This window comes from Triticum aestivum, chromosome 1D (assembly GCF_018294505.1).
Source record: "Triticum aestivum cultivar Chinese Spring chromosome 1D, IWGSC CS RefSeq v2.1, whole genome shotgun sequence".
Classification (NCBI taxonomy): domain Eukaryota; kingdom Viridiplantae; phylum Streptophyta; class Magnoliopsida; order Poales; family Poaceae; genus Triticum; species Triticum aestivum.
The window spans coordinates 62245028-62270369 of record NC_057796.1 but is presented as its reverse complement, the minus strand read 5'-3'; positions in this window follow the sequence as shown (position 1 = coordinate 62270369).

Genomic DNA, 25342 nt, shown 5'->3' with positions numbered 1-25342 from the left:
TCATGGTGGATTATATCCTACTCATGCTTGCACTCAATGTTTATTAATTTTAATGCATGTTCATGATTGTTGTCGCTCTCTAGTTGGTCGCTTCCTAGTCTTTTTCTAGCCTTCACTTGTACTAAGCATGAATACTGCTTGTGCATCCACTTCCATAAACCCCAAAGTTCTTCCATATGAGTCCACAATACCTTCCTATATGCGGTATCTACCTGCCGTTCTAAGTAAATTTGTATGTGCCAAACACTAAACCTTCAAATGAAATTTTGTTTTGTATGCTCGAATAGCTCATGTATCAACTAGGGCTGCCTGTATCTTCCATGCTAGGCGGGTTATTCTCAAGAGGAGTGGACTCCGCTCCTCATTCACGAAAAAATGGCTCGTCACCGGGATGCCCAGTCCCTTGCTCTAAGCAAATCAAATCGAATAATTGCAAACAAAACTCCCCCAGGACAGTTGTTAGTTGGAGGCACCCGTTGTTTTGGGCCAACCATGGATTGATGCTTGTTGGTGGTGGGGGAGTATAAACTTTACCATTCTGTTTGGGAACCGCCTATAATGTGTGTAGCATGGAAGATATCGAGATCTCTCGGTTGTTATGTTGACAATGAAAGTATGCCACTCAAAATATTATTTATCTCTATTTCAAAATCGAGCTCTGGCACCTCTACAAATCCCTGCTTCCCTCTGCGAAGGGCCTATCTATTTACTTTTATGTTGAGTCATCATCCTCTTATTAAAAAGGCACCAGTTGGAGAGCACCGCTGTCATTTTCATCCATTACTATTAATTTATATTGAGTATGACTATGACTGGATCTCTTTTACCATGAATTGCAATGTTTAGTCAGTCCTTGATCTTCACAGGTGCTCTACATTTGTGTTTTGCGGTCTCAGAAAGGGCTAGCGAGATACCATCTTGTTAGATCATATTATGATTGTTTTGAGAAAGTGTTGTCATCCGAGATTTATTATTATTGCTCGCTAGTTGATTATGCCATTGATATGAGTAAACATGGGACCTAAGTGTTATTGTGAATATTGTTAGTTCATAATCTTTGCTGAAAACTCGAATGCGGCTTTACATATTTGCAACAACAAGAGCAAACAGAGTTTGTAAAAGTTTTTCTTTATTACTTTCAGTTTGTCAACTAAATTGCTTGAGGACAAGCAAAGGTTTAAGCTTGGGGGAGTTGATACGTCTCCATCGTTTCTACTTTTCCAAACACTTTTGCCCTTGTTTTGGACTCTAACTTGCATGATTTGAATGGAACTAACCCAGACTGACAGTGTTTTCAACAAAATTGCCATGGTGTTATTTTTGTGCAGAAATAAAAGTTCTCGGAATGACCTGAAACTTCACGGAGAATATTTTTCGAATTAATAAAAAATACTGGCGAAAGAATCAAGGCCAGGGGGCCCACACCCTGTCCACAAGGGTGGGGGCGCACCTACCCCCCTGGGCGCGCCCCCTGCCTCATGGGCCCCCTGGTGCTCCACCGACCTCAACTCCAACTCTATATATTCACGTTCGGGGAGAAAAAATCAGAGAGAAGGATTCATCACGTTTTACGATACGGAGCCGCCGCCAAGCCCTAATGTCTCTCGGGAGGGCTGATCTGGAGTCCGTTCGGGGCTCCGGAGAGGGGAATCCGTCGCCATCGTCATCATCAACCTTCCTCCATCACCAATTTCATGATGCTCACCGCCGTGCGTGATTAATTCCATCGTAGGCTTGCTGGACGGTGATGGGTTGGATGAGATTTATCATGTAATCGAGTTAGTTTTGTTAGGGTTTGATCCCTAGTATCCATTATGTTCTGAGATTGATGTTGCTATGACTTTGCTATGCTTAATGCTTGTCACTAGGGCCCGAGTGCCATGATTTCAGATCTGAACCTATTATGTTTTCATGAATATATGTGAGTTCTTGATCCTATCTTGCAAGTCTATAGTCACCTACTATGTGTTATGATCCGGCAACCCCGAAGTGACAATAATCGGGACCACTCCCGGTGATGACCGTAGTTTGAGGAGTTCCTGTATCCACTATGTGTTAATGCTTTGGTCCGGTACTCTATTAAAAGGAGGCCTTAATATCCCTTAGTTTCCAATAGGACCCCGCTGCCACGGGAGCGTAGGACAAAAGATGTCATGCAAGTTCTTTTCCATAAGCACATATGACTATATTCGGAATACATGCCTACATTACATTGATGAATTGGAGCTAGTTCTGTGTCACCCTATGTTATAATATTGCATGAAGAATCGCATCCGACATAATTATCCATCACTGATCCAATGCCTACGAGCTTTTCACATATTGCTCTTTGCTTAGTTACTTTACCGTTGCCACTATTACGTTTGCTACAAAACTGCTACTGTTACTTTTATCACCGTTACCGTTACTTCCATACTACTTTGCTACTAAATACTTTGCTGCAGATATTAAGTTATCCAGGTGTGGTTGAATTGACAACTCAACTGCTAATACTTGATAATATTCTTTGGCTCCCCTTGTGTCGAATCAATAAATTTGGGTTGAATACTCTACCCTCGAAAACTGTTGCGATCCCCTATACTTGTGGGTTATCATAGCACAAACTGGTATACAGATCGAAAGAGGCGCAGGCCTCCTGCCTGGGATACTCCTAAACTACTCCTGGTCATCGGCGGCCTGCACGTAGTAGTAGGCACCCGCGATGTGGTAGGAGTCATCATCGACTGTGGCGTCTGGCTCCCGGGCTCCACCATCTGGTTGCAACAACCGAGAAGAAAGGAAAGGGTTAAAAGGGGGAGCAAAGCAACCGTGAGTACTCATCCAAAGTACTCGCAAGCAAGGATCTACACTACATATGCATGGGTATCTGTGTAAAGGGGCAATATCGGTGGACTGAACTGCAAAATGCTAGAATAAGAGGGGGATAGCTAGTCGTGTCGAAGACTACGCTTCTGGTAGCCTCCATCTTGCAGCATGTAGAAAAGAGTAGATGGTAAGTTCACCAAGTATCATCGCATAGCATAATCCTACCCGGCGATCCTCCCCTCGTCGCCTTGTGTGAGAGTGATCACCAGGTTATATCTGGCACTTGGAAGGGTGTGTTTTATTAAGTATCCGGTTCTAGTTGTCATAAGGTCAAGGTACAACTCCGGGTCACCTGTTACCGTGGACACGGCTATTCGAATAGATCAACTTCCCTGTAGGGGTGCACCACATTACCCGACACGCTCGATCCCTCTGGCCGGGCACACTTTCCTGGGTCATGTCCGACCTCGGGAGATCAACACGTCGCAGCCCTACCCAGGTTCAACAAAGAGGTCAGCACACCGGTCTAAATCATAAGCGCGGAGGGGTCTGGGCCCATCGCCCATTGCACACCTGCACGTTGCGTATGCGGCCAGAAGCGGACCTAGCCCCCTTAATACAAGCGCAGGCTTATGGTCCAATCCGGCGCGCGCCGCTCAGTCGCTGACGTCAAAAAGAGCTTCAGCTGATACCACGACGCTGGTTGCCCATATCTTGTCCCACGTGGCAGTTAGTGTGTATAAGGTCAACGACCCAACTCAGATCAAATACCAAGATCTCGTTAAGCGTGTTATTATGAAGTAACCGCGGACGCCGACCAGGGCCAGGCCCACCTCTCACCTAGGTGGTCTCAACCTGCCCTGTCGCTCCGCCACAAAGTAATAGTAGGGGCTGTCGGGAACCCAGGCCCACCTCTACCGGGATGTAGCCACCTGTCCTTTCAGCCCCCACATCGGAATCACTTGCGGGTACTCTACGAGCCGACCCGACTTTAGTCACCACATGTATCATATAATATGTATGTAAGTATATACCCGTGATCACCTCCCGAGTGATCACGGCCCGGTAGTATAGCATGGCAGACGGACAAGAATGTAGGGCCACTGATGGAATACTAGCATCCTATACTAAGCATTTAGGATTGCAGATAAGGGTAACAACTGTAGCAACAATGACAGGCTATGCAGCAAAATAGGATTAACCGAAAGTAGTAACATGCTACACTACTCTAATGCAAGCAGTAGAGAGAAGGAATAGGTGATATCTGGTGATAAAGGGGGGGCGCTTGCCTGGTTGCTCTGGCAAGGAGGGGTCGTCAACAACGTAGTCGATCGGGGCAGCAGCAGCGGCGTTAGTCTCGTAGTCTACCGGAGAGAAGATGGGGAAGAAACAATAAATATAATGCAAACATAAGCATGACGATGCATGACATGACAATGCGCGGTGCTAGGTGTGCCCTAACGCAGTGCTAGGTGATACCGGAGAAGGGGGAAAACATCCGGGAAAGTATTGCCGGTGTTCCACGTTTTCAGACAGACGGGCCAGAGGGGGAAAGTTCCATGTTCGCTATGCTAGGTATATGTGGCTGACAAACGGACTGCGTATTCGGATTCATCTCGTCGTTCTGAGCAACTTTCATGTACAAAATATTTTCATCCGAGTTACGGATTATTTTATATTAAATTTTAAAGATTTAATTCATTTTTAGAATTAACAAAATTAATTTAATTAGAAAATGTATTTACGACGTCAGCATGATGTCAGGGTGATGTCAGCAGTCAACTAGTCAGTTGACCTAGTCAAACTGACATCTGGGTCCCACTGTCATTGACTAAGACTAACTAAACAGGTTTAATTAGTTTAACTAATGATTAGGTTAATCTAAACAGAATTTATTAAGTTAATTAATTAATTAATATTTTTATTTTTATTATTTTTTAATTCTTTTTTTAAAACGTTCTGGTACTGTGGCGGGGCCCGGTTGTCAATGGGCCAAAAGGCCTTAACGGGCACGGGCGCTAACGAGTGCGTGGGCGCAGGGGCGCTACCCGCCCGGTGCGGGGCGAGGTTGCCGGCGACGGGGGAGCCCGCCCAGGGAGGGCGCAGCTGTGGTGGCGGGCGCCGGCCGCCGGGACGGCACGGGGCCGTGGAACAGCAGAAGGGCCACCGCGGGGCGGAAGCGGGGCGACGACGCGGGAAGCCGAGGCGGGGGCTGACACGAGGGGGCAGGGCGTCGTGGCGGGCGCGTCGACGCAGGGTGCGGAGCCGTGGTGAGGCGAGCAGCAGTGCTAGCGGGTAGCACAGTTGCGGCGGCAACAGGTAGAAGCAACAGCGGCAGCAAGCCAAGATGGGCGAGCGGGTGAGTGCATGCGTGTGGCAGGAGGGAGCGGGCGCGGGCGTGGTGAATCAGCAGTGGCCGCGGCGGCCATGGACGGCGGCAGGCGGGCGTGGTCAGCACGTGCGCGGGGAGGGGGAGGAGGAGAGAAGTGGTCCGGGGCCTCACCGACGGTCGTGGGGTCAAGGCAGCGGGGCTCAGGGAGGGATACGGGGACGATGGCGTTGACTGAGAGGAGTAGGTCTCGCGAGTCGGCTTCGGGCGACGGCGAGGGAGTCCGACGAACGGCGGGGGTCCAGGCGGGACGAGGCGGCGACGGTGTGCGACAGCGGCGTCGGGTCGCGGGGAGGACGGGCGGCGCGGTCGGCGCGTCGAGGTTGGGCCCCTCCCCGATCCAGATGGGATAGAGAGGAGAGGGGGAGAGGGAGAGGCGAGCGAGTGAAGGGAGTGGGGGTGCGGGGTGTCGGTTAGGGTTTTGGCAGGGGGTGTATAGGTAGTGGGGTGGGCCGGCCTAGTCAGCCTGGTGGCCAGCTGGCCCAGTGCACTAGTAGAAAACAGGGCTTAGGTCACAGGACAGTTTTCACATTAGTCCCGGTTCAGTCACGAACCGGGACTAATGTGAGCATTGGTCCCGGTTCGTGCGGCCAGGGACCTGCCGGGCCTCGTGGGGGCATTGGTCCCGGTTCGTCCGGACCCTTTGGTCCCGGTTGGTGGGACAAACCGGGACCAATAGGCCACGCTCCTGGCCCACCACCCTTTAGTCCCGGTTCCTACCACAAACCGGGACTAAAGGCCTGGTCCTAGTTGCGGCCAGTGTTTAGTCCCACCTCGCCAACCGAAGGGCGCTCACATCAGTTTATAAGGCCGTCCCTCTCTGCCTTGTTGAGCTTCTCTTAAAGTGAAAATAGATGCCCTTATACAGGGAATTTAACCTAAATTCACAGTAAATTTCGTAGAAATTTATTATGAATTTAGGTTGAATTTTCTCTATAAGCGCATCTATGTTCATTTTTTTATATTTATAAAATAAATAAACCTTAATAAAATAAATAAAACTAAATAAACCTTAATAAACTAAAATAAAATAAACTATAGTAACTACAATAAATAAACCTTAATAAATTAAGTAAAAATAGCAGCAGTAAAATAAATAAAAATAGCAGCGGTAAAATAAATAAAAATAAAATAATTAAAGTAAAATACATAAGTAATTAGAAATAAAATAAATAAGTTTTTTGTTGTAAATAGAAACAAAACAAAACAAAACAAATAAAGCAAAAGAGAAAAAAACAGAGGAAAAAATTATGCCACCTACTGGGCCACCACGGCCTGAATACGACTAGAAACCCATCCATGGGCCAGGATTCAGGCCCGCAGAAGGCCCAGTAGGCCCCACAGGCAAAGAGAACAGTTAGGCCCGAAAGCCTGCAGTTGAGAGGAGTTCGAGAGGGTGGGCGCAGCAGCGCTTATAAACCACTCTCGAGCTCTCTCAACTAGCGAGGTGGGACTAAACTTTTGACGCGGGGCAGCACAAGGCCTTTGGTCCCGGTTGGTGCCACCAACCGGGACTAAAGGGGGCATTGGTCCCGGTTCGTGGCACCAACCGGGACCAAAGGCCTTTAGTCCCGGTTGGTGCCACCAACCGGGACCAATGAGTTCCCTATATATACCCCATCGCCACAGCAGAGCACTCCAGAGTGCTCTGTTTTTTCTGGCCGGCGAGGGGAGGGCATTTGGGTGCTCTAGCTCACCTCCTATGCACATGAGGTGTTCGATGAAATGTCTGAGCCACACTAGTTAATCTTTGTCCTCTCGAAACTCGACCTCCGAGCTCCATTTTCCCCGAGATTTGTCTAGGTTTAGCGGTCCGTCACGTCCCGTCCCCGTCTTCACCGCCGTCGATCGCCCGCGCCGATCTCGTCGCCAGCACCACCGTGGTGAGCCTCTTGTTCTTATCTTCTTTCTGAAAGGAAAAAATTCTTACTTTAGATAGTTACTTGTCTAATTTTGTTACTTTTATTATTCCTTCTTATTACATAGTGCGATGGTTTTGGTATCCGCCCCCGTCGGCCCTCGTCCTGTCTATGATTCGGATGTGGTATATATTATCTTTTTATAACTATTTGGTTCATTTATTGTTTATGACAAATATACCGACCAACGTGACATAGATTTTATTTATCTAGGAGGTGGTTGAACCGGAAATTCTAACCGACCCTATTGTCGAGAGGTTAAATTTAGTTGAAGAAGAAAACAATTACTTGAAGGAAAAAATAAAAAAATTGAGGAGGAGAAGATGATATTGGAGTTGCATGTTGCGGATGTCGTCGATGATCACAAGATCAAGATGGATGCAATGCGCTTGAAGATTAGAAAGATTAGAAAATATGCCATTCATACCGAGGCTTGGTATCATTATGCCGTTGGATCAATTGTTACCTTGGTTGCGATTATGATCGCATTTGTTTTCGCATTGAAATGTTTTACATAGTTTCAATGTATGGTTTAATTAATTAGATGCTCTGGAGAGCTATATATATGTTGTTAGATGAGAACTATGTATGTACTTTGGTTCTAATGTGATGATGAACTTCTATTAATTTGGTCACTTAATTATCTATTCATGATGTTCTGTAATGGTTTTTGACACACTTAATTATATATAATGCACGCAGATGAACCGGCAATGGATGTACGGTGACAGACACACCTCCGAGTACATTAAGGGCGTGCATGATTTTCTCGAAGTGGCTGAGGCAAACAAGCAGAATGGTTTTATGTGTTGTCCATGCCCTATATGTGGGAATACGAAGTCTTACTCTGACCGGAAAATCCTTCACACCCACCTGCTTTACAAGGGTTTCATGCCACACTATAATGTTTGGACGAGGCACGGAGAAATAGGGGTTATGATGGAAGACGGCGAAGAAGAAGAGGACGATGACAACTATGTGCCCCCTGAATACGGTGATGCTGCAACGGGGGAAGCTGCTGAAGATCAAGAGGAACCAGACGATGTGCCCAATGATGCTGCAAGGGGGGAAGCTGCTGAAGATCAAGAGGAACCAGTGCCCGATGATGATGATCTCCGCCGGGTCATAGTCGATGCAAGGACGCAATGCGAAAGTCAAAAGGAGAAGCTGAAGTTCGATCGCATGTTAGAGGATCACAAAAAAGGGTTGTACCCCAATTGCGAAGATGGCAACACAAAGCTCGGTACCGTACTGGAATTGCTGCAGTGGAAGGCAGAGAATGCTGTGCCTGACAAAGGATTTGAGAAGCTATTGAAAATATTGAAGAAGAAGCTTCCAAAGGATAACGAATTGCCCGACAGTACATACGCAGCAAAGAAGGTCGTATGCCCTCTAGGATTGGAGGTGCAGAAGATACATGCATGCCCTAATGACTGCATCCTCTACCGCGGTGCGTACAAGGATCTGAACGCATGCCCGGTATGCGGTGCATTGCGGTATAAGATCAGACGAGATGACCCTGGTGATGTTGACGGCGAGCCCCCCAGGAAGAGGGTTCCTGCGAAGGTGATGTGGTATGCTCCTATAATACCACGGTTGAAACGTCTGTTCAGAAACGAAGAGCATGCCAAGTTGATGCGATGGCACAGTGAGGACCGTAAGAAAGACGGGAAGTTGAGAGCACCCGCTGACGGGTCGCAGTGGAGAAAAATCGAGAGAAAGTACTGGGCTGAGTTTGCAGCTGACCCAAGGAACGTATGGTTTGGTTTAAGCGCGGATGGCATTAATCCTTTCGGGGAGCAGAGCAGCAATCACAGCACCTGGCCCGTGACTCTATGTATGTATAACCTTCCTCCTTGGATGTGCATGAAGCGGAAGTTCATTATGATGCCAGTTCTCATCCAAGGCCCTAAGCAACCCGGCAACGACATTGATGTGTACCTAAGGCCATTAGTTGAAGAACTTTTACAGCTGTGGAATGGAAACGGTGTACGTACGTGGGATGAGCACAAACAGGAGGAATTTAACCTGCACGCGTTGCTGTTTGTAACCATCAACGATTGGCCCGCTCTCAGTAACCTTTCAGGACAGACAAACAAGGGATACCACGCATGCACGCACTGTTTAGATGACACTGAAAGTATATACCTGGACAAAAGCAGGAAGAATGTGTACCTGGGCCATCGTCGATTTCTTCCGACCAACCATCAATGTCGAAAGAAAGGCAAGCATTTCAAAGGCGAGGCAGATCACCGGAAGAAGCCCGCCATGCGTACCGGTGATCACGTACTTGCTATGGTCAATGATTTACACGTAATCTTTGGAAAGGGTCCCGGCGGACTAGCTGTTCCGAATGACGCTGAGGGACACGCACCCATGTGGAAGAAGAAATCTATATTTTGGGACCTACCCTACTGGAAAGAGCTAGAGGTCCGCTCTTCAATCGACGTGATGCACGTGACGAAGAACCTTTGCGTGAACCTGCTAGGCTTCTTGGGCGTGTATGGGAAGACAAAAGATACACCTGAGGCACGGGAGGACCTGCAACGTTTGCACGAAAAAGACGGCATGCCTCCGAAGCAGTATGAAGGTCCTGCCAGCTACGCTCTTACGAAAGAAGAGAAAGAAATCTTCTTTGAATGCCTGCTCAGTATGAAGGTCCCGACTGGCTTCTCGTCGAATATAAAGGGAATAATAAATATGCCAGAGAAAAAGTTCCAGAACCTAAAGTCTCATGACTGCCACGTGATTATGACGCAACTGCTTCCGGTTGCATTGAGGGGGCTTCTACCGGAAAACGTCCGATTAGCCATTGTGAAGCTATGTGCATTCCTCAATGCAATCTCTCAGAAGGTGATCGATCCAGAAATCATACCAAGGCTAAGGAGTGATGTGGCGCAATGTCTTGTCAGTTTCGAGCTGGTGTTCCCACCATCCTTCTTCAATATCATGACGCACGTCCTAGTTCATCTAGTCGACGAGATTGTCATTCTGGGGCCCGTATTTCTACACAATATGTTCCCCTTTGAGAGGTTCATGGGAGTCCTAAAGAAATATGTCCGTAACCGCGCTAGGCCAGAAGGAAGCATCTCCATGGGCCATCAAACAGAGGATGTCATTGGGTTTTGTGTTGACTTCATTCCTGGCCTTAAGAAGATAGGTCTCCCTAAATCGCGGTATGAGGGGAGACTGACTGGAAAAGGCACGCTTGGAGGGGGGACTCAATAATATGCAGGGACGGATATTCTTGGTCTCAAGCACACTACACAGTTCTACAGAACTCTACCTTGGTGACCCCGTATGTCGATGAACACAAGAACAGTCTGCGCTCCAAACACCCGGAGCAGTGTGACGACTGGATTACATGTGAACACATCAGGACTTTCAGCAGTTGGTTGGAAACACGTCTCAGAGGTGACACCACTGTTTGTGATGAGTTGTACTCGTTGTCCAGGGGACCATCTTCGACTGTATTGACTTACAAAGGATACGAGATAAATGGGAATACATTTTACACGATCGCCCAAGATCAAAAGAGCACCAACCAAAACAGCGGTGTCCGCTTTGATGCAGCAACCGAGAGGGGAAAGGACACATATTATGGTTACATAATGGACATATGGGAACTTGACTACGGACATGATTTTAAGGTCCCTTTGTTTAAGTGCAAATGGGTCAATCTGTCAGGAGGCGGGGTACAGGTAGACCCACAGTACGGAATGACAACAGTGGATCTGAACAATCTTGGGTACACTGACGAACCGTTCGTCCTAGCCAATGATGTGGCACAGGTTATCTATGTGAAGGACATGTCTACCAGACCGAGGAAAAGAAAAGATAAGGAAGCGAATACATCATACGATGAGCCAAAGCGCCACATAGTTCTTTAGGAAAAAGGGACATTGGGAGTGGAGGGCAAGACAGACATGTCTGAAGATTATGAAAAGTTTCATGAAATTCCTCCCTTCAAAGTCAAGGCTGACCCAAGCATCCTGATAAACGATGAAGATTATCCATGGTTACGGCGCAATAAGCAAATGACACAAGCGAAGAAAAAGTGAAGACTTTCTCCCGCAACTATTATGATGATACCATGCCAACTTTGTAATAGACGAGTATGATACCATTGTCCGTTTTGTACAAGAAGTGCATCTAGTTTTTGCCGTAACCCTCTCAACTTTCTTGCACATGCTATGTGGATGAAATGATGATACCATGCCAACTTTCAACCTTCTCAGAGTTCATTTGAAATGCTTTTCAATTTTAGGGTCTTATAGCTCAAAATAATTAGTAAATGCATGAAAAATAACAGGCCAAAAATTAAAAATTATGCCACCTACTGGGCCACCACGGCCTGAATACGATTAGAAACCCATCCATGGGCCAGGATTCAGGCCCGCAGAAGGCCCAGTAGGCCCACAGGCATGTACAGAGAGGTTAGGCCCGTAAGCCTGCTTTAGAGAGGAGCTCGACAGCTCAGGCGCACCGCACCTTATAAACAGGTGCGCTCTCTCTCAGCTAGCGAGGTGGGACTAAACTCACCACCACGCCGCTGTGCAAGGCCATTGGTCCCGGTTGGTGGCACGAACCGGGACCAATTCCACCCTTTGGTCCCTGTTGGTGCCACGAACCGGTACTAATGAGGCTGTGGCCCCACGAGCACCTTTAGTACCGGTTCGTGGCACGAACCGGTACTAGAGTTTCTTACTAAGCAGTTTTTTAGTCCCACCTCGCTAGCTGAGAGGCACTACGAGCGGTTTATAAGCCCTGAGTGCAGAGACGATGAAGAAGAGGCGCAATGCTCACGTTGCTTAGCTTCAAGCCTTGAGGAATAAGGTAGACTGCATGGAGCTATGTGCAGTGCAGTCTACACTATTCCGAAAGGCTTGAAGCAAATCAACGAGCATTGCGCCTCTTTTTTATTTTTAATAACTTATTACAACTCCGGACTTCTTGTGTTCCGACAAAATAAAATAAACTTTAATAAAATTTATGAAACTAAAATTAACAAAGTATTTTCTGTTCAAAACATTATAAGAAACCTCTATTATTATTGAAACTAAAATCATATAAAATTGATGCAACTAAAATTATCGAAGTATTTTCTGTTCAAAATCATTAAAAGCAAAAAGAATTTTCATAAAGAACTTTTTTTGATAGAAACTTTAATAGCAAAAAGAATTATCATAAAGTAAAATAAATAAGTAATTAGAAACAAAATAAAATAAAATAAATAAGTTTTTTGTTGTAAGTAGAAACAAAACAAAATAAATAAAGCAAAAAAGAAAACAAAAAACTAAATACAAAAAAAAATCATAAAGAACTTTTTTGATAGAAACTTTAATAGCAAAAAGAATTATCATAAAGTAAAATAAATAATTAATTAGAAACAAAATAAAATAAAATAAATAAGTTTTTTGTTGTAAGTAGAAACAAAACAAAATAAATAAAGCAAAAAAGAAAACAAAAAAACTAAATACAGCAAAAAAAAAATGTTGGGGCGCTGCCCACTTAGCCTTCCAACCCTCAGGTTTGCAAATACAGGCCCAGAAGGGCTAGGAGGCTAAACGGGCAGCGCGCCAAAGTTAGGCCCAGAAGCGTGCTATAGAGAGGAGTTCGAAACAGCAGCCGCGCCGCGGCATTTAAACTGGTGCGAGCGCCCCTCGGCTAGCGAGGTGGGACTAAACTTTTGGCCGTGATGCGGACAGCAAAAAAAATTGTTGGGGCGCTGCCCGCTGGGCCCTCCAACCCTCGGGTTTGCAAATACAGGCCCAGAAGGGCTAGAGGGCTCAACGGGGAAGTGCGCCAAAGTTAGGCCCAGAAGCCTGCTATAGAGAGGAGTTCGATACAGCAGCCGCAGCGGGGCTTATAAACCACTCCGAGCCCCTCTCAACTAGCGAGGTGGGACTAAACTTTTGGCCGCGACGCGGGCAGCAAGAGGCCTTTGGTCCCGGTTGGTGCCACCAACCAGGACTAAAGGGGTGCGTTGGTACCGGTTCGTGGCACCAACCGGGACCAATGCCCCCCCTTTAGTCCCGGTTGGTGCCACCAACCGGGACCAAAGGCCGCCGCTTCCCGCCCTTTGCGCTGCTGAAAAGGGACCTTTGGTCCCGGTTGGTGGCACCAACCGGGACTAAAGGGTGGCATTGGTCCCGGTTGGTGCCACGAACCGGGACCAATGCCCTTGCTATATAACCAGGACTTGTGAAAATTTCACATCTCCCTCGCCTCCCTCGCCAGTTGCCCCCGCCGCCAGGCTGCCCAAATCGCTCGCGCGCTCCTCGTCGCCGCCGCCGCCGGCCGCCATCCCCGTCTCCCCGTGCCCCTGCCCCGCGCCCGAGCCCACGCCGGCCGCCGCCGCGTGCCCCTGCCCTGTCCCCGAGCACGCACGGCCGCGCCCCTGCGCCCCAGCCCGCCCCCACCATTGTCGTCGTCGCCGGCGCCCGCCCCCACTGCCCGCCCCCTCCTCCCCGTTCGGTCCGGCTCCGGCGACCCCCTTTCCTCCCTGTCCCCTCGATCCTCTTCATATAAATTTTTTTCATATCCATATGTTGATTATATGGATGGATGGATGATGTATATGTTCATTATATGGATGGATGGATGATGTATGCTTTTTTCATATAATTTTTTTAGGCAGATTTTTAGAATTTTTTAGGCAGATTTTTAGAATTTTTTGTGTATGTATGTTATGTTTATATGTATGTATGTATGTTCATATGTATGTATGTTTATATGCAAAGCATATGCAAAGAAAATGTATGTATGTATGTTCATATGCATATGCAAAGAAAATGTATGTTCATATGCATATGCAAAGAAAATGTATGTTCATATATATGATGATATGTTCATATAAAAAGGAAAATAAGAAGAGAAAGAAAGGAGAAGAAGAGGAGAGGAAGAAGAGGAGAAATAAATAAGAAGAGGAAAAAAGAAGAAAAAGAAGAGGAGAAGAAGAAAGGAATGGAAGAGAAGAAGAAAAAATAGAAAAAATTCTATTTTTCTTCTTCTCTCCTCTATTCCTTTCTTCTTCTCCTCTTTTTTTTCTTCTTTTTTTTCTTCGATCTTCTCCTCTATTCCTTTTCTTCTTCTCCTCTTTTTCTTTCTTCTTCGTTTTCTTATGTTTTATCGGGTCTGTCGTCGTCGATATACCCCTCTCCCGATAACTTCAACACGAGGGGGGGTCGATATACCCCCTCCCCGCCGATAATATTATTTTCCCATGTACGTATGTCGTCGTTGTCGATATAACCCCCTCCCGATAACTTCAACACGTGGGGGGGTCGATATACCCCCTCCCCGATAACATTATTTTCCCATGTATGTATGTCGTCGTTGTCGATATATATAACTCCCTCCCAGATAACTTCGACATGATGGACGGTCGATATTTATACCCCCTCTCGACCGTGATAACTTATACCACGGGAGCACCCCCCGGCCCTCTCGCTCGACCAAAACTCTCGAGGACACCCAAACCCTAGAAAAAAACGATGTCGGTCTCCTACCCCCTCCCGCCGCGCCCCTACCCTTGAAGCGTTGCCTAGGCCACCCCAAACCCGGAATAAGCTAGGTCTACGTTTGCACTAATATATCCACCTGCTGTCATGTTTGTGTAATAATTGCCATGTTGTAATATTTGCAGAAACAATGGAGCACGGACGAGACGAGCAAGCAGAAGAGGTGTTGGGGGACATAATCTTAGCCGGAGGTGATATCTTGTCGTATCTTAACGACAATGATGGTCTGGAAGAACAGGGTGAAGAAGCAGGCTACGGTGATCGAAGAGTGGAGGAGGAAAGACATGATTATGATGGCTCCGGTGACCCAATGCTGGTGCAAGAAGGAGCCCGTGGTGACGGCTCCGGTGACCGAACAGAGTCCGGCCAGGTAAATATATTAGTTAAGCCTGTGCTGACTAGCTAATTGATGCATTCATTGTTTTGGTATGTACACATATTAATTAATACTCGTCTTTCTTCTTTTTTCTAGCCCTCTGGATCGAGCACAACTTCGGTAAAGAGACGAGGCCCGAAGAGAAAGTTGCGCTCGGATGAAAGGTTTGAGATCACAGCAATCGCGCGCGACGGCCAACCGATTGAACCCATCCGGACAAAGGATGCATTTGCTGCTCAGTGCGGGGTTCTAGTTAGGGACAAGATCCCGATCAGCATCCAGCAATGGTATAAGCCTAAGAAGGAAGACCCTGAGGTGTCTTATGTCAATTATATGCAGAAAGATGATCTTTGGACTGAGCTGAAGGCAAATTTCACCCTACCGCCAGAGGAGGATCCGGGAAGCCAGTTATAGAGTAATTAATCAAGTCTCATGCTCTTAAGAAGATGGCAGACCTATTCAGGAGGTGGAAGAATGAGCTAAAAACGTTTGTCGACAAAGAAGAGACACCAGAATTCATCGGCTGGTATGAGAAGATCAGAGATCACTGGCCCGCATTTGTGGCCCACAAGACATCGGAAAAGAGTAAGAAGATGTCAGCGACAAACAAGAAGAATGCTGCAAAGAAGAAGCTTCACCATCGCACTTGGTCAGGTGGCTACCTCAAAGCCCGACCTAAGTGGGCCAAGGCTGAGAATGATCTGCTTGAAAAAGGGATCGAACCACAGACAATGAACTGGACAGACCGTTGCCGGACTTGGTTCTTCGGGGCTGGCGGAACATTGGACCCTTTATCAGGGAGGTGCATTTGGACAAACGAGCTTTTGAGAATACCAGTCAAGAAGATTCAGCAATATATCGATGCAGCGCAGCAAGGGACGTTCGTTCCAGACAGAGAGAACGACGAGCTCACAATGGCCCTCGGGAATCCTGAGCACCCTGGACGGACACGAGGCACGCTAGGCTCCGTTCCGTGGAAGGCTGGTTTTCCGGACGCGGGTGGTTACAAAAGCCAGGACAGGAGGAAAAAAGTGGAGCAGATCCAAATTCAGAAGCTGCACGAAAGGGTTCAAGCGCTAGAGGAACGAGACGGCAATCGACATGCCGAAACTGCCCCCGAAGCTACACCGCCATCTTAGCGGAGAAGCAGCATGGCTTCCACCGAGCTGCTTCAGCTGGAGCATGCGGCTCCTGCTAGCTACCTCGTGGATGCTATCACGGAGTCTCAACATTGCCACCTTATGGCGGAATGGCAGAACTTCAAAGTCAGGGCGACTGTTGGCTCTATTTTACCTCCTGAACCCGGCGCAACCTACCACTGCCGGCCGATTCTAGAAGGATATGCTAGGGTGATGGTGGATGAAATAACGGAGGGATTTGAGGAGCTCCAGCTTGACCACCCTACCGGTGAAGGGGAGACTCAGCTGGGTTCTGCTCTGAAGACTCCATGCCTATGGCGGAAGGAGCTCATCAAGCTTCCGAACTGGACGGCTCCGGCGAGTAAGGGCACTCCGCCACCTCCTCCGCCTCCTCCTCCGGCGAGTGATCAGGGCACTCAGCCTCCTTCTCCAGCGCGTGGCGGCACTCCGCCTCCTTCTCCGCCAGCGCCGGCGCGCCAGAGCAGCCAGCCTCCTCCTTCTCCGCCTCGTCAGCAAGGGCGGAAGAGACCCGCCGCCGCTGCGGCTGCTCCGGCGCGTCGTAGTCCTTCTCCTCTGCCTCATAAGCAAGGAAAGAAGACAGCCGCAGCCACTCCGTCTGCTCTGCCGGCGTCTAGCAGTACAGCTACCAGAGGCGGGAGGCAATACAGATTCGGTCCTTCTCTGAAGACTCCAGAGAAGTTACCATACGAGAGGACCGAGGAGGAAACCAGGAAGATCGTGCGAGCCGAAGTGACAAACTTCTTTGAAGGGGTTAAAGCAAAGAAACATCCACCTCCAGAGGAGAAGGTAGATCCGGTGAAAGCAAAGCGCACTCTGGCTGCCCTGACAAAACCACCAAAGTCTCCGCCGAGAGGCAACTATGAGCGCATTCTTGCAAAGACATATGCCGAAGCGGAGCGGTCGGGAAGTACTGTCAGTGATCAAAGGTTAAAAGAACGACGAGCTGGGAAAAAAATTGCCCAGCTCGGCGAACAAGCCAACCAATCGTGCCCCCCGCTCAAGGTGTCAAAAGACATCGTCGCTAATGATCCGAGTATGGTGCCCGGTTATAGCAATCTTGGAGATTACCTGCCCGACGATGTACATTATGAAATCATGGAGGTGGACGAACACAAATACCATTACGGGAAGCCTCTCGTCAAAGATGAAAGATCTCTAACAACGATGATGCGAAGACTACATGATTGGTACATGAAAACCTGCAGAGAGTCTGATGGGATGGATACTTTGACGCTGAGAGTTAAACCGGAGCATGACCTCGTTGGAATTGATCTGCTGAATGTTCCATTTGAGGATTTCTTCCAGTTTTACAATCAAAAGGCCCTCGATAAAACAACGATCACTTGATACTGTCTGTAAGTAGTACTACTTCTGTCATTAAGTCTCTCTATATAGGTCAGCTCTTTCATTGCATGTATTTATAATTATCCTCACTATATTATGCAGATTGAAGATCACTGAATTGAAGAAAAGACAAATCGGTGATATTGGGTTCATTAACACAAATCTCATAGATGCATATACGGTTGAAAAACATCCCAAAGAAGCCGAGGCCAACTTGCTACAATCGTTGGTATTAAATCAAAACAAAGATATAATACTCTTTCCTTACAACTTCAAGTGAGTGTTACTGTCTTGTGCATATTCGGTTTCCCTTATTAGTCCAGGTTATGGTAATGTAATTGATGACTTATGCATGCATGCGCAGCTTCCACTATATTCTTCCTAGAGATTAAGCTTGTGCAGGGAGTAGTAACCGTCTTAGACTCGAGATGAAAAGATCCCCAGGACTATGCGAACATGACTCAAATGCTCCAGAAGTAAGTTAAATCAATCATTATCCACCATATCAGCAACTTTGTTCATTTCCTGATATCAAGTAATTGTTTTCTTTGTCTGGCAGGGTTTGGAGAAAATTCACCTCAAAAGCTCCGGGACTGCCGAAGAAGCTGCAATTTAATCACCCGAAAGTAAGTACTATAGTAGCATGTTCCGCGCATCTCCTAGTGATTCAAGCGCTAGTTTCATCAATACCATTTAGCATGCTTGCTTATCAGTTTGATTGACCTCTATTTCTTGTAAAGTGGTTGTGGCAGGAACCCGGGAATAATTACTGTGGATACTACGTTTGCGAGTCCATCCGCTACACGACCTGTGAGCGGGGCTACACTGAAGAACAATATGAAGTGCGTAAGCAATAATATTCACAATTTTATTTTATTACCATCATTTGTTCGAGTTTCATTTATTCATATATATATATATATATGTATTGACCCCCTTCTTCAAATTAGATGTTTTGGAAGCGGGATGAACTCGTAGCACCAGATCGTATGCGAGGAATTCAAGAGGAATTGGCGGCATTCTTCCTTGACCACGTGATCGCTGAAAACGGAGAATACTATGTGGACCCTGTGTTCCTACAATTTAATTAGGAGATTGTATTGTAAGAGATAATTATTGTATATATGTAGCCGGTAGTGTCGGATAGATATACGAGAACTTGTTGTTCGACCAATATCTCGGAGAAGGAGAGGTGGTCGATATCACTTCTCTCTGTATGCATATGTTCATGACGATCTTCTGTTTCCTTCATTTGATTACTAGCTAGCATGTCTACTCCTCTCCATACGTATATAGTACGTAGCGTCGACCAAGCACGGAGATAAGAGAGGACACTTCTCTCTATTAATTAGCTAGCTAACACAATATATGAAACACCTAAATTAACCCCCCAAAACCCCAAAACCACCCCCTTTAAAAAAACAAAAACCTTAGCTCCTGCCAGCTGCTGACGCGTGGATGCCTATTGGTCCCGGTTGGTGACACCAATCGGGACAAAAGGCCCTACCTATTGGTCCCGGTTGGTGACACCAACCGGGACAAAAGGCCCTACCTATTGGTCCCGGTTGGTGGCACCAACCAGGACCAAAGGCCCCCCTGCCTGGGCTGGCAGCAGCGGCCACGTGGAGGACCTTCTGTCCCGGTTCGTGTAAGAACCGGGACTAAAGGGTTAGGGCTTTAGTAACGACCCTTTAGTCCTGGTTCGAAAACCGGGACAAAAGGCCCTTACCAACCGAGGTAAAAGCCCCTTTTCCTACTAGTGGTGGGTGGGGGCTCCTTTTCTTTTTTGTTAGTTTTCTGTTTTTGTTTTTTATTTTTATTTTTCTTATCTTATTTATTTTCTGTTTTAATTCATTTTAAAGTATTTAGGCATTCTGTAAAAGCATGGTTTCTTCACCATAAATACCTAAGCATTAAGTGGCACACTCCGAACATTTTAGTTTTAATGTTTGAAAACTTTTATTGCTTGCCTTTGTTTTAAATTTGAAATTCGAACTAGGTTTCAAACTAACGCGAGTTTATCCACAGTAACCGAGGTGACGTGGCATCATTAGCGGGGATCACTGTAGCTTAATTATCCGGGCATCACAATTCTCCTTCACTACAAGAAATCTCATCCTGAGATTTATGAGGGGGTGTAATGGGGAAAGGATTTGGTTACGAAATTCTAACGAGTCTTCTCGGTCTAGGTTGCTCTTCTCGAAGTGGTCGGTCCATAGCGTTGATGTTTTCATTCCTATGCATCAATACATCATGATGAGGTTGTCGTCCTTCCTTCAGGAACTTCACCGAACTTACAAAAGGATAAGAGGGGAAAAACTCTATAAGGACGGGTTCTAACAAGATTGAGCATCGGACGGTTAACTCATGGGAAGAAGCATAAATATCTCTCGAATTGAAACTTAAGAAGATATCAAGAGCAAAGTAAGAAGGTACCATGAGAAGTTTCAAATGGATAGGCAATCGTTCGATGTCTGAAGCAACGTGCTAAAGGTGCCCAGAGCAACGAGATTGAGTATTGCGTCTGTTACCAGAATAGATCACTAGGAAGGTGGCCCGTGAATTACATATGAGGCCACGCGCGAGGAATAACTTTGGAAACCGGGGGTGTACAGGAGAGTCGGGTTTCGATCCTGTGGAGTTGTGGGTTATGGGCCCACCATGTGGGTTGAAGGTAGAAAGGGCGCTGACATGTTGCACGATCATGTAAGCAAGGCAAGTCAGAGAATAGCCTGTCAGTTATGGCGGCAACAACATCGGCACCAAGGGCGAGGGACGAAGAGAACCATTTCCTGCTCGTTGAACGAGGCGGACCAATAGGCAAAGTTCTTGTCCATCGATGGCTACCGGAATGTCATCAACAATAGTAATAGGGTTACACCAAACAGGATGGTACACCGAGGCGTTTACATAAGCAGGGAAATATTACTGTTTATATCATATAGGTCACAAGAAAGGTTAACCAAAACAATGGAAAGGAAAATGTGATTATTACATTAATTAGACCAATGGAAAGGAAAAGGTGGTTATACTCAAGTATTAGAGTATATCTTTCCCAAGGAAAGGCAGAGCAAGATATTAAGGATAGGGCTCCAAGTATGTAACCATTTAGGTAAGGGGAGAGGAATTTCATGACATTACCCAAACAACAGAGTGTGAATAATTGATAAAGCAAATTTAGCATTGTGCTTCAAATGTTCTTATTGATGATAAAAGTACCACATACATGCTTCGAGATTGCATTGACATGGTCTTCAAGCAAGGTCGTACTTTGGATACACAAAGGATCCATCAGGAACAGCTTATCGAATAAGTCTTACGATTTCCTCATGGAAGAATCGCTAAGCTTGCTAAAAAGGAAACTATAACAATAGGTCCTCCGGCCAGGTGTGCTAGGCATGACATCATCTTACGAGGTCATATAAAGACCAATGCTATAACTTTTGGATATATGTTCCAACCATCATATCTGACCGAGATTCAGATGTGATTGGTGTCAGGATAACTCAGACTCATGATGCCTGAGAAGAAAGGTGCAACACAAATTGTCGAGAGGACATTATAAGATTCTTGGGAATTGAACTATGGAAGCGAGTTCCGAAACAAGAGTTCATCATTAAATCAACGAGAGGTGAGGAGGTGGTTGATTGACTCAGCGACAAATCATTGAGATTTTCAAAAGATGGATGTCCACACTGATGTGAACAAGTAGATAACATTTGTCAGATCAAATGATATAATGAGGTATGCTCGAGGAAAACATACACAGTTAAACATTGGTCGGAAGGTGCACCCGAAATATGGGCTTAGGTAGCATGATCAAAGTTAGAATGGTGATTCGATAACCAATGGTCTAAGAATGAAATGTCGACCATTAACTTCAAAGCAATAGGGTTGCTAGAAGTTTTGAAGTCGCATAACATAGTTCAATTGTCGGTTTTCCGGTTAGAAACAACACGAGGACGAAGGAATGAACGGATATGGAAAGAAGTATCACATGTATCAAGAATTCTTAAGAGGTGGTGAAATTCTCACGACATTCTTGACATAAAATATGGTAATACTCCAAGGTGGTGAAATTTTGTTGAGAGGCTCCACGAAGAAGCATTTGAACAGCAGCTACATCAAGCAACACGACTAATGCAGAGAAAGATTATTGGAACCACGGATACGACACCAACTAGGAATCAAGCTTGCTATTCGGGGCGAAATGGTAAGACAAGGAAGATCGACGTAAGCTTAGCTCATCGCCGACAATTATGCTCCGGGAAGAAGGACCGGGTAGCATAGTTAAAAATTTGCACGATAATGATATAGACGATAAGGCTAGGAACGACTTGAAGGATTATTAAACTCGTAAGCAACGAAAATTACTTAGATTTATTAAATCGGAGTGCGGAATCGATTCACTTGTCGGTGTTCTCAAGTGACTAATAACTCAGAACCTGGGGGAAATCTGAGATCGGTGAGAAGCAATACTATATGAAGACGCGCGGGAAGCAACACAGTTCTCGAGATACCAGAGGGTAATCCTCGAGGAAGATCAAAATAGAGGTTGCGGAGATGTATCAATCAACAGAAGACAAGTGCTTTAACTTGTCTGAGAAATGGAATCAAGGAGAAAATGCAGTTGGAACTACGATTGTAAAGGATCAATACACAAATACCAGATGATATCATAACAAGGAAATAGTTATTATTACAAGAAGCTTCTATGATAGGATCTACATCGTGTCCATGGGCATGAACACAAAGTTCAAGGTCGACTCCCACTTCTCCAATGCATAACCTTTCATTCACTTCTCATTTTTCGAAGAAGTTGTAATGTTTAAATTTTATCTAGCAAAACACCAGAAGAGTGTGACTCGTGATAGCTCTCGGGTTTACCCGGATCTGGTAATGCATAGGTTCAACCCTTAGGGGCATCTTGGGAACATATACCACAAGCTTCAATAGTAAATAACACAAGCTCGATAGTAGAGCATGGGTGACAAAAGGAGAGGATACAATTTACCGAAGGCATTATGTATCAGGGAAATAACTTCTCGAGGTTTTGTATACGGAGGACACTGTCGGATGATATTTCAACAATGGATCCGACGGTCCATAGTGAAGCTGATGTGAGTATCGGCACACAACCAGAGGAAGAAACAATGCGAAGGCATTGGATTATAGAAGCAACTGACTAATTCAAAGCTCACATGTAAAGGAATATTTCCAGATCAAAGGATCAGAAGCAAACGCTCTGATTAAGGATGGATAATTGAGTAAGCTTAGGGGTAAAATCGACAACAATTTGATTGGTAGCTTATGTTTAAAATGACGTCTGAGTCGAAAGGACGAATTCTAGGATCTGATTGAGGATTGCGAGCATTCGTAACATATTGAATCAATGGACTCAAAATGATAGTGACAAAGGCTACCAATAAGATTACTATACTAATGGGATTAACCATAATGCAAGCAAGAAAGAATTTCAAGAGCAATAAGCTGCTAAGGATTTTCGGAAGATCGAATGTTATTTCAAAGAACTTAGTGAAACACATAAACAACTGGGGATGAGCGGATACTTGGTATGTGCGAGGAATTATCCATAGGGGTATTAATACGGAAAAGAGCTGCAAAGCGGTGGGCACAAAGGATCCTCGAAATATCGGAGAATTTTTCAGGGTATCAAGTAATAACAAGGTCAGCTGGGAACAAAGGTATGGACGACCAGTGTAAGTAGTTATCCATAAGGGTTTATCGGTGGTCGGGAATAGCAAAAGCGGTGGCACAAAGTCTCAAGAGAATATCGGAGAGTATCTTCGAAATCTTCTGATGCACCAGTCTGGTGATCAAGGGGGGCTTGCCTGGTTGCTCTGGCAAGGAGGGGTCGTCAACGATGTAGTCGATCGGGGCAGCAGCAGTGGCGTCAGTCTCGTAGTCTACCAGAGAGAAGAGGGGGAAGAAACAATAAATATAATGCAAACATAAGCATGACGATGCATGACATGATAATGCGCGGTGCTAGGAGTTCCCTAACGCAGTGCTAGGTGATACCGGAAAAGGGGGAAAACATCCGGGAAAGTATTCCCGGTGTTTCGCGTTTTCAGACAGACGGACCGGAGGGGGGAAGTTCCATGTTTGCTATGCTAGGGATGTGTGGCTGACAAACGGACTACGTATTTGGATTCGTCTCATCGTTCTGAGCAACTTTCATGTACAAAGTATTTTCAGCCGAGTTACGGATTATTTTATATTAAATTTTAAAGATTTAATTCTTTTTAGAATTAACAGAATTAATTTAATTAGAAAATGTATTTATGATGTCAGCATGATGTCAGGGTGATGTCAGCAGTCAACTAGTTAGTTGACCTAGTCAAACTGACATGTGGGTCCCACTATCATTGACTAAGACTAACTAAACAGGTTTAATTAGTTTAACTAGTGATTAGGTTAATCTAAACAGAATTAATTAGGTTAACTAAATACTTAATTAATTAATTAATATTTTTATTTTATTATTATTTTAATTCTTTTTTAAAACGTTCTGGTACTAGGGCGGGGCCCGGCTGTCAATGGGCGAAAAGGCCTTAACGGGCACGGGTGCGTGGGCGCAGGGGCGCAACCCGCCCGGTGCGGGGCGAGGTTGCCGGCGACGGGGGAGCCCGCCCAGGGAGGGCGCAGCTTTGGTGGCGGGCGCCGGGACGGCACGGGGCCGTGGAACAACGGCAGGGCCACCGCGGGGCGGAAACGGGGCGACGGCGCGGGAAGCCGAGGCGGGGGCTGGCACGAGGGGGCAGGGCGTCGCGGCGGGCGTGTCGACGCAGGGTGCGGAGCCGCGGCGAGGCAAGCAGCAGTGCTAGCGGGTAGCACAGCTGTGGCGGCAGCAGGTAGAAGCAGCAGCGGCAGCAAGCCGAGCTGGGCGAGCGGGTGAGTGCACGCGTGTGGATAGGAGGGAGCGGGCGTGGGTGTGGTGAAGCAGCAGTGGCCACGGCGGCCATGGACGACGGCAGGCGGGCGCGGTCAGCGCGTGCGCGGGGGGAGGAGGAGAGAAGTGGCCGGGGGCCTCACCGACGGTCGTGGGGTCAAGGCAGCGGGGCTCGGGGAGGGAGACGGGGACGACGGCGTTGATGGAGAGGAGTAGGTCCGGCGAGTCGGCTTCGGGCGACGGCGAGGTCGAGATCCGGCGAGGGAGTCTGACGAACGGCGGGGGTCCAGGCGGGACGAGGCGGCGACGGTGTGCGATGGCGACGTCGGGTCGCGGGGAGGACAGGCAGCGCGGTCGGCGCGTCGTGGTTGGGCCCCTCCCTGGTCCAGATGGGATCGAGAGGAGAGGGAAGAGGGAGAGGCGAGCGAGTGAGGGGAGTGGGGGTGCGGGGTGTCGGTTAGGGTTTGGGCAGGGGGTGTATAGGAGGGGGGTGGGCCGGCCTAGTCGGCCTGGTGCCCAGCTGGGCTGGTTGGCCCAGTGGGATGGGGGCTCCTTTTCTTTTTTGTTAGTTTTCTTTTTCTGTTTTTGTTTTTCTTTTTCTTATCTTATTTCTTTTCTGTTTTAATTCATTTTAAAGTATTTAGGCATTCTGTAAAAGCGTGGTTTCTTCATCATAAATACCTAAGCATTAATTGGCACACTCCGAACATTTTAGTTTTAATGTTTGAAAACTTTTATTGTTTGTCTTTGTTTTGAATTTGAAATTCGAACTAGGTTTCGAACTAATGCGAGTTTATCCACAGTAACCGAGGTGACGTGGCATCATTAGCGGGGATCACCGTAGCTTAATTATCCGGACGTCACATCAGGCAATCCACAGCCCACCCACACCATCCTCCTCCTTTCCCGTCCC